The sequence below is a fragment of the Mauremys reevesii genome, linkage group 10 (assembly GCF_016161935.1).
Source record: "Mauremys reevesii isolate NIE-2019 linkage group 10, ASM1616193v1, whole genome shotgun sequence".
Lineage (NCBI taxonomy): Eukaryota > Metazoa > Chordata > Testudines > Geoemydidae > Mauremys > Mauremys reevesii.
The window spans coordinates 32155663-32165956 of NC_052632.1; the positions used below are offsets into that span (position 1 = coordinate 32155663).

Here is a 10294-nt window from a genome sequence, read left to right on the forward strand (position 1 = left end):
TGTTAAAATTAACTTCCTAAATAATGACATAGTTTTAAAAAAAAAATGCAGTTTCAAGAACAGAATGTAAAGTCAGCTGCAGGTAGACACAAACTAAAGCTTTCTCTAGTGTATGATGTGATTATGAAAACAGTCATTTCTCTTTCAAGTATTACCTATTATGAAGCATGAATTTAAGAGCTTAGATATTTTGAACAGGTGACTGAAAGGCTATTAGCAAAGGACTTCAGCATTTAGATTGGCAGGGGGAAACTAAGTTTCAAAACCGAGCAGTTTCTCCAAAGTTTCCAAAGCAGTACACAGGGATTTTGCCTGCAACTGCCATTAACACCAGTAGGCAACTCAAGCCAGACTACACAGTCCTTTGAAATGTAGGCTTATGTATTGAATACAGTGTGGGTTGCCAGTGTCTGGCATAAAAAAGCCTTAAAAAGTTTAAACCCTAAAATGGCTAAAAAGTCATTCAAATGACTAAGCTATTTCCCTAACTTGGCCAAACATCCCATTTATTATGTTCGCCACAACCTCCAGATTGAGTTCTTTGTACGACCGAGCTCCATTTCAAACAAATACTACCTTTAAAGACAATTAAGGTTGTAGCAGAACATATCCTATCTCCCCAAAAACTTGGAAGCAGGGAAATATGAGCTTAAGGGGAAAGACTTGTGCTTCATTTTATACCTTCATATTGTCTCCACCACTGTCAATAACTTACTCCAACACTTTCTGAAGCTTTTACTTCCATCTGACTGATATCCAAAAACAGTGTGTACCCCAGCTTGCACTCATGCAATAACTCAGTGACCTTGGTGTCACACATCAATTGTATTAAAAGATAATCACACTTCACTATTACACATTCCATGCATTTGGGAAGTTACTTTATCTTAAACACTGCTGAGGTCACTTAAGATTGTTTATTATATTGCCATCTTCAGTTTCATAGATCGCATGATGTGCACGACAATATCAAAAGCTTTGACTAAGTCAACCTTGTCCAAGTACTCATTTAAAATAAACATGAGCTGATAATTAATTCAGGTGTTCCTCCCCCACCATCACACTTTCCCTTAAAATGTGACCAGCTCTTCTTATTTTATAGTAACAGTGTATAATTTACACATCTGAAAGGATTTTTGCCTATGTTTAACATTTGATCAAAACACTGCTCTCATCAGAGAATGGAAGAGTTTTTAGCTTTGATGATGATTGGAACATTTTCCATGACCCTTTCCCTTTCATGTTCTGTTTCTGTAGTGAGTGATCCATCCAATAATTAATTATAGAAACCCTTGTTCACCTTTCAAAGCCATCTCCTAGGTAAGAATTATACAGTATCCAAGAAAATAAAACAGAAGCTAGAGTTAACTGGCACCTCATTTTATGGACCAACATTACCCATCATCTTGTTAATTTAGATGTAAATAAAGCAGCAGGTTGGATACTAGGTATCCAAAATTATTCACTGTTTAAGTGCTTTAAATAAAACTTTAGAAAGACCCATTATTAGATGGAATGGCCTACTAGAAAGCTCCGTAGAGATTTGTCACCACTGTTCTGTGCTGCACAACACCAAATACTCTATATATTTTGGAATAATCTTAACAACTCATGGGTGTGCCACATGGGCACAAACTCTAAAACAGCTTCATATCATCTGTCCAGGAAGTAGAGTGTTTGCAAACACGCCGCTAGCCCTACTTAGACGCCCATCAATCACTTGATATTGGCATGTTATACTACACTCTAAATGATCATTCTCCAACATCAGTATTTTAGGACAAAACCCAACAATGAGAACCTGCTGATAACCTTAAATGAGGAAAGCAAACTGCCAGCTTTTTAACTTATTTTTCAGACACTTACTGGCTTAATTCATACCAAAAAGTTAGTGGCGCAGGCTAAGTTTGCTGGGATGTGAAGTGGTGTCTCTGCCCCTCCACCTTTTCTGTAGCTACAGAGGATGTAGCCTCAATACCTAATGCCTTCTTTCTTAGGTGCCAAAACCAGAATCACCTCACATCACTTCCGGGGCACCAAAAACATAACTGTTTACCCAGCTTCCTCTGACAACTTTTAAAATCCCAGTCAGTTCAAACAGCATGCTGAACTTCCAAAATTAAGGGTCAGATTCAAACAAATTCAACTGCGTGTCAAAGAAGCAACCCTAGAAGATGCTGGACTGACTGACCTGGGCGTGGTAGACACCAGTATCTGGCATGTGAGGTGTAGTGGTTATTACTAGTAAATATTATTTGATAGCACCAAACTGCATGCTCACTTGTTTTAACATATAACAGCATAAAGCCCTGTGTAGTCACTGATCAAGTGCCACAGGGTTCACTTATGATTATTGATATAATAGGCATCACAGAAACTTGGTGGAATGAGGATAATCAATGGTACACAGTAATACCAGGGTACAAAATATATCGGAAGGACAGAATAGGTTGTGCTGGTGGGGGAGTGGCACCATATGTGAAAGAAAGCATAGCATCAAATGAAGTAAAAATCGTAAATGAACCAAATTGTACCATAGAATCTCTATGGATAGTAATTTCATGCTTGAATAATAAGAATATAGCAGTAGTGATGTATTACAGACCACCTGACCAGGATGGTGACTGTGAAATGCTCAGAGAGATTAGAGAGGCTACTAAAATAAAAAACTCAATAATTACAGGGGATTTCAACTATCCTCATATTGACTGGATACATGTCACCTCAGGACAGGATGCAGAGATAAAGTTTCTTGACACCTTAAATGACTGCTTCTTCAAGCAGCTAGTCCTGGAACCCACAAGAGGAGAGGCAATTCTTGATTTAGTTCTAAGTGGAGCAAAGGATCAGGTCCAAGAGCTGAATAAAGCTAGACTGCTTGGTAATAGTGACCATAATATAATTAAGTTTAACATCCCTGTAGTGGGGAAAACACTACAGCAGCCCAACACTGTAGCATTTAATTTCAGAAAAGGGAACTACACAAAAATGAGGAGGTTAGTTAAACAGAAATTAAAAAGGTACTGCGCCAAAAGTAAAATCCTCGCAAGATGCATGGAAACTTTTTAAAGACACCATAACAGAGGTTCAACTTAAATATATACCCCAAATTAAAAAACATAGTAAGAGAACCAAAAAAGAGCCACTGTGGCTAAACAACAAAGTAAAAGAAGCAGTGACAGGCAAAAAGGCATCCTTTGAAAAGTGGAAGTTAAATCCTAATGAGGAAAATAGAAAGGAGCATAAACTCTGGCAAGTGAAGTGTAAAAATATAATTAGGAAGGCCAAAAAATAATTTGAAGAACAGCTAGCCAAAGACTCAAAAAGTAATAGCAAAAAATATTTTAAATCAGCAGGCTTCCTGCTTCTGTGGGTGCTAAAGGAGATGCTAAAGGAGCACTCAAGGACGATAAGGCCATTGTGGAGAAACTAAATTAATGCTTTTCATCGATCTTCAATGTGCAGCGGCAGTCAAAAAAGCAAACAGAACATTGGGAATCATTAAGAAAGGATAGATAATAAGACAGAAAAAATCATATTGCTTCTATATAAACCCCTGGTACGCCCACATCTTGAATACTGCATGTAGATGTGGTCACCCCATCTCAAAAAAGATATATTGGACTTGGAAAAGTTTCAGAAAAGGGCAACAAAATTTGTTACTGGTTTGGAATGGTTGCCGTCTGAGGAGAGATTAATAAGACTGGGACTTTTCAGCTTGGAAAAGAGACAACTGGGGGGAGGAATATGATAGAGGTCTATAAAATCATGACTGGTGTGGAGAAAGTAAATAAGGAAGTGTTATTTACTCCATCTCATAACACAAGAACTAGGGGTCACCAAATGAAATTAATAGGCAGCAGGTTTAAAACAAACAAAAGGAAGTATTTTTCACAATGTACAGTCAACCTGTGGAACTCTTTGCCAGAGGATGTTGTGAAGGCCAAGACTATAACAGGGTTCAAAAAAGAACTAGATAAATTCATGGAGGATAGGTCCCCCAATGGCTATTAGCCAGGATGGGCAGGGATGGTGTCCCTAGCCTCTGCTTGCCAGAAGCTGGCAATGGGCGACAGTCATGGATCACTTGATGATTACCTGTTTTGTTCATTTCCTCTGGAGCACCTGGCATTGGCCACTGTCAGAAGACAGAATACTGGTCTAGATGGACTTTTGATCTGACCCAGTACAGCCATTCTTATGGTCATGCCTCCTCCTGGGTTCTCTGGGGATTACTTCCTTGCAGGTCCGACACTCCCTTCCCTCACGCCACACAATTCCTCTTCATGGCTTGGCCTTCCATCCAGGTCATTATGTGTTTTCCCCTTTCATGGTATCAAAGTCCCCCAGGAAAAACAATCCCAGGCATTCTTCAAACCTACTGCCCAGACTAGATGATCATAATGGTCCCTTCTGATCTTGAATTCTATGACTGTGCCACCTCCCCAGCAGCTGGTGGGGGAATCCAGACCCACCCTCAACTCTGGGTTCCAGCTCAAGGACCTTCTAATCAGTGACCCAATGTTCGCAACATCCCACCTTTCTGCCATTTTCCTGATCCGTTTCCTAAGCTGCCTTTCTCGGGCTTCTGCACCACCACCTTTTTTGGTAAACCCTTCCTTCCGGGCCTGGATCCCCAGGGTTTCTGCTTTCCCTCTCTAGTGTTCAGAGAGTGATTGTGGGTTTCTTTTTCAGATGCAAATATCCTGGCTTTATTACCCCCCCCCCGTCTTCTCAGCTGGGCTCCATCATCAACTAGGGATCACCTATCAAGCCTAACTCTCCCTCTGGTGTGGCTTTTCTGGTTACTTAATATGGCTCAAAGGGGGGTTAACCCTTTCCAGGCTAGTGTGGGCTTAACACCCCATCACACCTATGTAGAACATGTAATTCCAAAGCAAATGTTTGTCCATCGTTCATTAGTCTTCTCTGCCTCTTTCAGACAACTTTCTGTCCTTTAAGGCTCACCTGTTTACTTGCCTTCTTCTCATTGGCTTTCAGTAACAGAGTGCCAGCAAGCTTAAGGTATTCACAAAATAATGTGAATTTCAGCAGATCAACTATTGAAGGTCAAGGTTTCACATAAGAACAAGAAGCAAACCTATTTCAGAAACTAACCCATTTCCAATGCCAAGGAGATACATACTTATCACCAAGAAACTGAAGCTCATAAGAACAAGGAAGTCAGATTTAAGGATAGGCTATACCAACCATAACTCTTTTTGTACAATACACTGGAACTGAATCTCAGCCCTCAATACATGCCTTTTATGCTGCTCCACAATGTCAAGGGAATGTCAAGTTTTATTGACAGGGTAACAGGAAGTTTCTCTTAACTGAAGAACTACTCAGGTGGGTGTACAGTTAGTGTAATGAGTTAAACTCAAAATTAAAGCAGTAAAATGAGAATTGTCAGGAAGAGGAGACATTTGGAACTGCCCAGCATCTGCAGTTAGTGATATGGCTAAGACTTTTGCTTTACTTAGATACTGTAATTCAAGGCACTGTTGTTAACCACAAAAACATTCCTTTGTTTCTCCCTTCAAAAAAAAGGGTGTTCTGGCTGCTTCAGCATCTTCAACTTTAAAGTAAAAAGTGACAAAGAGTCCTGTGGCACCTTATAGAATAACAGACGTCTTGGAGCATAAGCTTTCGTGCATCTGATGAAGTTGGTATTCGCCCATGAAAGCTTATGCTCCAGTACATCTGTTAGTTTATAAGGTGCCACAGGACTCCGTCGTTTTTTATAGATCCAGACTAACATGGCTACCCCACTGAGCTTTAAAGTAGTCACTTGAAAGGCGACATTTGTGTATGTGAGATCTAAAGCAATGTTGGTGTTAATCCCAAGGCAACCTTTAATATCAAATTTTGCACTGGCTTGCATCCTGCACAATCCCCTGGAAATCAGGACTGACATTACCCTGGAATTATTATCTGTTCTACTTCAATAGTTTCTGGTTATTTTAAATGAAGTAATTTAATTCATTCATTAATCCAATGCAAGCCATCCTGCCCATTAACACTTCAATAAGCATTTGCCCCTGAGTTCCACACAGCGAGTAAGCCAGCAAACAAGATTGTGAAGCAGCACAGCTCCAGAGGCACAGAGAAGAGTGAGCTCAGGAAAAAGGGGGCTGTTACCCCCCAGGCCCAGATGCAGGGAAGGGCAGGCAGAGGCAAATTACAAGTAGGACACAAAGGATGTGATTTAGCAAGTGAAGCTGCAGTCTCGAGACAGCCTGGCTTCAGGCTCATGCAGGAAGGGAAGACTGGAAAGATGGGGAACTAGCATCCCCTTGCCCTAGGTACTTCCACCCAGAGGCAGGTTGGAATCTGCAATGGGAAGGGTGAATTGGCAAGCGAAGCTAGTCAGCCTCTGAAACAATCAACGTGCATTGGGAGGAGGAGGGGAAGAGAGAGACGAGGGAATTTAACTGTTTCATGTACCAGCCATGCTGCAGGTAGGTGTATGGGCTATCAGGCTGCAATTCTTTATGGCTGTGAGCAGGTTGCTGCTCAGGTGGCTGTACTTTGCTGGAAAGGGGACAAGCAGAGGCAGCAGCTACAGCACAGGGCAGTCCTAATGGAGCTCAAGGGCTGGATGGGGACCCAAGGGAATCAGTATTGCAGCAAGGGGTGCTCACCAGTGAGGGGGCTGCTAATGCCCAGGGTGGTGTGTTTAATAACCCAGGGCATAACCCAGGGCAGCCTCATGGACTGAGGAAGGGAAATGACTGAAGGGAAGCATCCACGCATGCAGGTGGGCAGGCTGTGTGTGCATTAATGGGACAGTCAGCAGAGCTGTGCAGCAAATGGTCAGTGAAGTTGTTTCTGTAGTTTTCTCCACAGCATTATAGTGCTTCCAAAGGGCACGAGGTCACCCAGAACCAGGATGTTCTCCTCCACCGAACACAAGGGATGGTAGTAATGCTGATCCCAGGGGTGAGTGTGACCTGAATCAGACAGAGGTTGGGGGGATGGGTGGCAGGGGTGGTATCTGGCCTTCCAGCCTAGTGAGGGGTGGCAGTTGCAGGGGCCACAGCGAGGTGCAGGGACTGTGCTCAACCAGTCCCTCAGTGAGTTCACCTGAGGGGGACAGGAATGAGCCTATTGGGGTAGTAAATACTCTGAGCCCAGGAGTGGGAGGTCCAGAAGCCTGGGCAGATCCACCTAGGGGTGGCACCTTCTGTGGGGGCACTGATGGTATGACATAGCTGCTGCAAGCTAATTTGCATTTACTGCAGCAACTTCAGGTAGCTGTAGGCAAGGGGTCTGCATAGGGTAACAGGGTAGGCCCAGCATGGACTCGAGTTTGGGCAGAAGAACAGGGGCAGGCCCTCAGCAAGGGTAGCAAAGTCATGTTGGGAATGAAGCCCCTGGGCAAATGGGTACTCATTGGCCATCAGGGAATGTAACCTCATGTGACAGAGTCAAGACCCCTAGTGGGGCCTGTGGGGGAGCAGGGCTCTGCAGCACTCCCTCCATGCAGTCCTGAGTACGGTTCTGCCGGGGTGACTGACCTGATGGGAGTTCACCTACTCAGTACAACTAAAGATAAAATCCTGAGAGGTGAATACGTGGACATATTATCCCTATTGCACAGGGAGGTATTGATAGACAGTAAGCATGGGCAAGGCAAGCAAAATAGCGAGCTACCCAAGAGGCCAAGGGTGCCTAGAACATGGGAAAATTGGGAGGCTGCCTTCCTCATCTATGCAGGTGTTATAGAACAGGCCGACCCAGAGAGGAGCCCTGCCTTGGTCAAGTTTATGGACATAATTAGGTGGGCACACACGTTTGGGGGCATGTCCTGGTTTAATTATAATGAGCGGTTTCGATTAAGGGCAGCCACACAAACGGGGATAAGGTGGGACATACCTCATCACACACTGTGTTTGGAGTGGATGACACCAAGGGCGCAAGGAGTTCACACAGACAGTGGTTTGTTCATACCGCAGCAAGCTCAGGAGAGGCCTGAGGCACGTAATAATATTTGCTGGGCATTTAACGATGGTGGTTGTTTTCGCAGCACCTGTAGATACCGGCATGTTTGCGAGACATGTTTGGGAAGATCACAGGGAGGAAACAGGAATGGGGCTGGTGCAAGTGTCAACCACAGGTTTGGCACGGGTGGAACAGGGTCTAGACCACAAGCTGGGGAGGGGGGATGAGCTGGGGGTGGTGCAGTGGGCACGGGCCCCAACACCAGTTAGGCCAGATGTGTTAAGAGATCTCCCAGGAGCGGCCCCAGGGTTTTTGGTGCCCTAGGCAGGGGGTCCTTCCTCGCTCCCGGTCGTTGGCGGCAATTCTGCGGCGGGGGGGTCCTTCCGCACTCCCAGTCTTTGGGGCACTTCGGCGGCGGGTCCCGGAGCGAGTGAAGGACCCGCCACAGAATTGCCGCCGAAGACCCGGAGCGCGGAAGGACCCCCCGCCGCCAAATTGCCACCCCACCAAAACCTGGTGCCCTAGGCGACCGCCTAGGTCACCTAAATGGAAGCGCCGGCCCTGGGTTCTCCTATGGAATTACCCTAACAAGGCAGATGGGGCATATTTGTGGGAGGGGTTTACAGCAGGATTTCGGACCCCTTTTGTGGGGAATAGGACTCATTTGATGTCAAAAAATTTAAAGTCAGTATCTGGGATTGGACATATTATTAAAAAAAAAGATTGCAAAAGAATCAAAGGAGGGCAGAATAGCTGGGCCATTTGATCAATTACCTATAGCACATTTGAGAGTTCCTCCCCCCTGGGGGTTGATCCCCAAGAAGACCCCGGGTACATACTGACTAATCATCACCTGTCATACCCGCAAGGTGGGTCTGTTAATGATGGAATAGACTCGGCACTATGGTCCATACGCTATTCCTTCAATGATGAAGCAGTTCATATCATTGATGACTTTTTGTTCACAGGGCGATCCGGGTCAGATGAGTGTGTTTACCTGTTGGACACATTTCAGGCCCTGGCTAAAAAGTTGGGGGTACCCCTAGTGGAGGGAAAAACAGAAGGCCCTTCGACTACATTGACCTACCTGGGCATTGAGCTGGACACCAAGGAGGGCGAATCTCAGCTCCCAAATAAGATTCAGGAGCTATTGGGATTGCTCCAGAAAGCAGTGGGGGCTAAAAAACTCATGCTGCAGGAACTGCAGTCTATTCTGAGGCACCTGAACTTTGCTTGCAGGGTTCTTGTCCCAGGGTGGGTGTTTTGTGCCCGGCTGGCCGTGGCAACAGCCAGCATAGCTAGGCCACACCATTACATAGGAGTCACTAGAGAGATGAAGGAAGACTTGAGGGTGGGGGAAAGTTTTCTGAATCGATTTAATGAAGTATCATTGTGGAGGGAGGAATGGTTATTACAAGGGGGGTTAAAAATCTACTCCGATGCAGCAGGGGGCATAGGTTTTAGGCAAATGATGTGCACAAAAATGCCCCACCACCTGGACACAAAATGGGGGTGTGTGTGTGTGACATGACCTTCTTGGAATTTTTCCCCATTTTAATTGTGGTGGTGATTTGGGGATCAGAGCTGGCTAATAAAAGGGTGTGCTTCTGATATGACAACATGGCAGTGGTACATGTTATCAATCGCCAAACTTCCAGATCGCACAGGGTTATGAAGTTGGGAAGGGTGTTCATTCTACAATGTTTAACCTTCAACATCTGTTTTTCTTCCAAGCACGTGCTGGGCATGGATAATGGCATAGCAGTCGCCTTGTATCATTTCCAGTTTGACAGATTTTTTGAGCTTGCACCAGGGGCTAGCAGTGAACCCGAACAGATGCCACTGGCTCTCTGGAAGCTCGGAATATGATGTGGTCGGTGGAATGGAGATTTTTGGCTCCAGGTTTACATGTAGTTTATTTTGTTTTCTTTTAAGGAATCCTGTCAGTTCAAGGATCCAGAGTGGGTCGCTTATACGGCTCTCCATAGAGGGTGGTTGTTCCTGTACTGGGTCAAGAACAATGCAGCTGCTGGTGCCCCTTGATGATCACACATGGGACTATGGGTTCTTTCTCCCCACTAGGGCTCCTAGGCAAGAAGACACTTGGAGATGTCTGGGAACCCTGCTGGGTTAGGGGGGAGGCAGCCAAGCAAATTGCTGGTGCCTCCTTGTGACGGATGTCCAGTGCAGGTACTCCATAGGGAAGACAGCCAGTGACCATATAAATGGCTTGGTAAAGGACTTAATGAGAAGGACTGGATAAAGGAACAGAATGGGGAAGGGGGTTGGGGACTCCTCTGATTGGTACGGCCCTAACCCACCCCCATTCTCATAGCCCACCTTAACC

The 10294-nt window shown here is 44.9% G+C and overlaps 1 long non-coding RNA gene across 1 annotated transcript; it reads left to right on the top strand.

Moving 5' to 3' along the window:
* The first annotated feature begins 6649 nt into the window (after positions 1-6649).
* On the top strand, positions 6650-10087 carry LOC120373160. The gene is made up of 3 exons (XR_005585416.1): positions 6650-6763; positions 6841-6945; positions 9883-10087. It is a non-coding gene; the product is annotated as an uncharacterized LOC120373160 (long non-coding RNA).
* The last annotated feature ends 207 nt before the right edge of the window (positions 10088-10294 follow it).